The sequence below is a fragment of the Triticum aestivum genome, chromosome 3A, assembly GCF_018294505.1.
Source record: "Triticum aestivum cultivar Chinese Spring chromosome 3A, IWGSC CS RefSeq v2.1, whole genome shotgun sequence".
NCBI classification, from domain to species: Eukaryota; Viridiplantae; Streptophyta; class Magnoliopsida; order Poales; family Poaceae; genus Triticum; species Triticum aestivum.
The window spans coordinates 99,215,000-99,220,844 of NC_057800.1; positions in this window are offsets into that span (position 1 = coordinate 99,215,000).

Sequence of the window (5,845 nt, forward strand, 5' to 3'; positions counted from 1 at the left end):
CGCTTGCTCCACCTGGCCTCCCTCAAGAAATAGGAATCTCTCTAGCGAGCAGCCGTTTCTGGCTGCTGGCCGGGAGATGATTCCAACAAGAAGGCTGGGACCTCACCGGATTCCAAAGGTATGAATTCGCGTGGCAGTAAATATCTTTCTTGTTGTAATGTAGGGGATGGCCTGATTGGGAAAAAACCCGAAAAACAGAGGCTGAAATTGTCATGTAGAAAACCTATCAAGGTTGGTGACACTGATTCTGGCGCTGCCCTCTATGGAGGTGTCAGTTGCAAGGTATCTAATGGCCAGATAATTTGGAGTAAGGACATTATTAAACGGATGAACAAGGAGAATTATGCCCAAAATCTAGATATCTAGTCTAATGTGGATACTTATCTAGATGAAATGGAACTAAATACTTGCACAGTTTCTGGTTCTGATAAGAATACAAAAGGGATTAGTCAATACTCTCCCGATTGGGGTAAAGGGGCAAATAAAAATGCTAGAGAAGGGCATTATGGGGAAAAAGAGGAGACGGGTTCTGAAAATGCACTTTCCCATACTTTTGGGCATATAAACAGTGAGCCTCTCCTCCTCTTCGAGAGAAAGTGCGACCCCTTCGAGGTGCTAGGGTTCCCTCCCCTCCGCCACCACCAAAAACTGCAAGTGAGGGTTGTGAGATGATGAACAGAGGTTTTGGGGGATATCGTGGGGGAGGAAGATTCAACAGGGGGGAGAGAGAATTTTCGGTATAGGAAAAAGGAGGAGGAAACAGAAAAATTTAGAGAGAATTGCCAACACAATGACAGAAGTGAAGAGAGATCCGGGTTTAGAGATGGAGCAGGAGGCTCTAATCATCAGATGGATGTTGATGGTGGAGCACGAGAAGAGATGAAGAATCCCAATGGGAACAAGGAGATCTCCACTTCAAGAGTTGAGGGAGGGCAGGTGATACAAGACCTCAAAGGTAAAGATGTTGCTACTGCTCTTACCCCTTTTTCGGTTGATGAAGCAGCAACAGTGGTTCGGAGCATTGTTGGCTCAACAAGGGGCAGAGAGCTCATCTGGAGGGGGGTTCCCCTCCTCAAGAAAGTGTCAAAACCAGTGAATCTGATAAGAGGGGAAGTGATTATGTGGAAGAAAAGGGTAGTAAGAGAAGAAGACAGACATATGCAGGGATGGGTAACAGGCAAGGACAGGCTAGCTGGGGGCAGACTACCTGGTCTGGGCAGAGAGAAGGCTTTGAAAAGAGCAAGAATGGAAATAACTTTAGAATTATGTGGAACAAATGCAAAGATAGCAGACACTTGACAAGATACTACAAGTTGCATAACTGCATAATATGTGGAAAGAACTCTCACATCACTGAAGACTGTGTATGGCTAAAGCAGATCAAGCCGACCCCAAAATTTGTGGGATATGCAGCTAGGGTGTTGGGGGTTCTTTTGATTCAGAACTCAAAGGAGGTGATAAGTAGTGAACAGGTCAACCCCATGGCAATTGTCAACATTGCCTCAGGAGAGATAAATGCAACTTAATTTTTGGAGGGCTTCAATTACATGTTTAGTTGGAACTGGCAATGGAGGTGCAAAAAGCATGGAGATAGAGCCTATCTGATGAGGTTTCCAAACAAAAGCAGGTTGATAGATGCTACCTCTTGAGCATGCGTTGGTTTTCCCTTGAAGAGGAAAGGGTGATGCAGCAAAATAGCGTAAGTATTTCCCTTAGTTTTTGAGAACCAAGGTATCAATCCAGTAGGAGACTACACGCAAGTCGCCTAGTACCTACACAAACAAACAAGAACCTCGCAACCAACGTGATAAAGGGGTTGTCAATCCCTTCACGGTCACTTGCGAAAGTGAGATTTGATAGAGATAATAAGTTAAATATTTTTGGTATTTTTGTTGTATAGATTGAAAAGTAAAGTTGCAAAATAAATAGTAAACTAGAATTGTAGATCGGAAACTTATATGATGTAAAGTAGACCCGGGGGGGCATAGGTTTCACTAGTGGCTTCTCTCAAGATAGAATATATTACGGCCGGTGAACAAATTAGTGCCGAGCAATTGATATAAAAACGCATAGTTATAATGATATCTAGGCATGATCATGAACATAGGCATCACGTCCGTGTCAAGTAGACCAAAACGATTCTGCATCTACTACTATTACTCCACACATCGACCGCTATCCAGCATGCATCTAGAGTATTAAGTTCATAAGAACAGAGTAACGCATTAGGCAAGATGACATGATGTAGAAGGATAAACTCAAGCAATATGATATAAACCCATATTTTTATCCCCGATGGCAACAATACAATACGTGTCGGTTCCCTTTCTGTCACTGGGATCGAGCACCGCAAGATTGAACCCAATGCTAAGCACTTCTCCCATTGCAAGAAAGATCAATCTAGTAGGCCAAACCAAACTGATAATTCGAAGAGACTTGTAAAGATATCAAATCATGCATATAAGAATTCAGAGAAGAATCAAATATTATTCATAGATAATCTTAATCATAAACCCACAATTCATCGGATCTCGGCAAACACACCGCAAAAGGAATTACATCAAATAGATCTCCAAGAACATCAAGGAGAACTTTGTATTGAGATCCAAAGAGAGAGAAGAAGCCATCTAGCTAATAACTATGGACCTGAAGGTCTGTGGTAAACTACTCACACATCATCGGAGAGGCTATGGTGTTGATGTAGAAGCCCTCCGTGATTGAATCCCCCTCCGGCAGATCACTGGAAAAGGTCCCTAGATGGGATCTCATGGGTACAGAAGGTTGCGGCAGTGGAGAAGTGGTTTCGTGGCTCCCAATGGATGTTTTAAGGGTATAAGAGTATATATAGGTGAAAGAAGTAGGTCGGTGGAGCTGCGAGGGGCCCACGAGGATGGGGGCACACCGCCCTACCTCGTGGCCACCTCGTTGCTTTCTTGACATCCACTCCAAGTCTCCTAGATTGCGTTTGTTCCAAAAAAAGATCATCATGAAGGTTTCATTCCGTTTGGATTCCGTTTGATATTCCTTTTCTGCGAAACACTGAAATAGGCAAATAAAACAGCAATTTGCACTGGGCCTTCGGTTAATAGGTTAGTCCCAAAAATAATATAAAAGTACATAATAAAGCCCATTAAACATCCAAAACAGATAATATAATAGCATGGAACAATAAAAAATTATAGATACGTTGGAGACGTATCAAGCATCCCCAATCTTCATTCTTGCTCGTCCTCAAGTAGGTAAATGATAAAAAAATAATTTTTGATATGGAATGCTACCTAACATAATTTTCAATGTATTTCTCTATATTGCAGCATGAATGTTTAGATTCGAAAGATTCTAGACAGAAGTTTAATATTGACATAAAATTAATAATACTTCAAGCAATGATAATCAAGCAATCATGTCTGATCAAAATAACATAGCCAAAGAAAGCTTATCCCTACAAAATCATATAGTTTGGCCATGCTTCAATTTCATCACACAAAATGCTCCCATTGTGCACAGCCCCGATGACAAGCCAAGCAATTGTTTCATACTTTAGACTTTTCAAACTCTTTCAACTTTCACGCAATATATGAGCGCGAGCCATGGACATAGCACTATGGGTGGAATAGAATATGATGATGGAGGTTGTGTGAGAAGACAAAAAGGTAGAAAGTCTCACATTGATGCCGCTAATCGATGGGCTATGGAGATGTTGCCCATCAATTGATGTCAATGCAAGGCGTAGGGATTGCCATGCAACGGATGCACTAGAGCTATAAATATATGAAAGCTCAACAAAAGAAACTAAGTGGGTGTGCATCCAACTTGCTTGCTCATGAAGACCTAGGGCATTTTGAGGATGCCCATTATTGGAATATACAAGCCAAGTTCTATAATGAAAAATTCCCACTAGTATATGAAAGTGACAACATAAGAGACTCTCTATCATGAAGATCATGATGCTACTTTGAAGCACAGGTGTGGAAAAAGGATAGTAACATTGCCTTCTCTCTTTTCTCTAATTTTGTTTCTTTGGCCTCTCTTTTTTATGGCCTTTCTCTTTTTTCCGAAGAACTTTCCTCACATGGTACAATGCTCTAATAATGAAAACCATCACACTTTTATTTACTTACAACTCAAGAATTACAACTCGATACTTAGAACAAAATATGACTCTATGTGAATGCCTACGGCGGTGTACCAGGATATGCAATGAATCAAGAGCGACATGTATGAAAGAATTATGAAAGTGGCTTTGCCACAAATATGATGTCAACTACATGATCATGCAAGGCAATATGACAATGATGGAGCGTGTCATAATAAACGGAACGGTGGAAAGTTATATGGCAATATATCTCGGAATGGCTATGGAAATGTCATAATAGGTAGGTATGGTGGCCGTTTGGAGGAAGATATAAGGAGGCTTATGTGTGATAGAGTGTATCATATCACGGGGTTTGGATACACCGGCCAAGTTTGCACCAACTCTCGAGGTGAGAAAGGGCAATGCACGGTACCGAAGAGGCTAGCAATGATGGAAGGGTGAGAGTGCGTACAATCCATGGACTCGACATTAGTCAAAAAGAACTCACATACTTATTGCAAAAATCTACAAGTCATCAAAACCAAGCACTACGTGCATGCTCCTAGGGGGATAGATTGGTAGGAAAAGACCATCGCTCGTCCCCGACCACCACTCATAAGGAAAGCAATCAAAGAACACCCCATGCTTCAAATTTGTCACACAACTTTTACCATACGTGCATGCTACGGGACTTGCCAACTTAAACACAAGTATTTCTCAATTCCACAATTACTCAACTAGCACAACTCTAATATTACCATCTTCGTGTCTCAAAACAACTATCAAGTATCAAGCTTCTCATAACATTTAATGCACTCCATATGAAAGTTTTTATTATACCCATCTTGGATGTCTATCATATTAGGACTAATTTCATAACCAAAGCAAATTACCATGCTGTTCTAAAAGACCCTCAAAATAATATAAGTGAAGCATGAGAGATCAATAATTTCTATAAAATAAAACCACCACCGTGCACTAAAAAGATATAAGTGAAGCACTAGAGCAAAATTATTTGCTCAAAAGATATAAGTGAAGCACATAGAGTATTTTAATAAATTCCGATTCATGTGTGTCTCTCCCAAAAGGTGTGTACAGCAAGGATGATTTTGGTAAACTAAAAAGCAAAGACTCAAATCATACAAGACGCTCCAAGCAAAACACATATCATGTGGTGAATAAAAATATAGCCTCAAGTAAAGTTACCGATAGGTGAAGACGAAAGAGGGGATGCCTTCCGGGGCATCCCCAAGCTTAGGCTTTTGGTTGTCCTTGAATTTTACCTTGGGGTGCCTTGGGCATCCCCAATCTTAGGATCTTGCCACTCCTTGTTCCGAAATCCATCAAATCTTTACCCAAAAACTTGAAAACTTCACAACACAAACTCAACAGAAAATCTCATGAGCTCCGTTAGTATAAGAAAACAAACCACCCCTTTAAGGTACTGTAATAAACTCATTCTTTATTTATTTTGGTGTTAAACCTACTGTATTCCAACTTCTCTATGGTCATAGCCCCCGATACTAGCCATCGATTCATCAAAATAAGCAAACAACACACGAAAAATAGAATCTGTCAAAAACAGGACAGTCTATAGTAATTTGTAGGTTTCCAATACTTATGTAACTCCAAAAGTCCTGATAAATTAGGAAATCCTACATAATTTGTATATTGATGTACTTCAGTTGTAATCAGTATTTTATCGCTCCCTGTTTAAAAATGAAAATTATTCTCGTGAGCGCATACTTTCTGTTTTTTCAGCAAGATCAA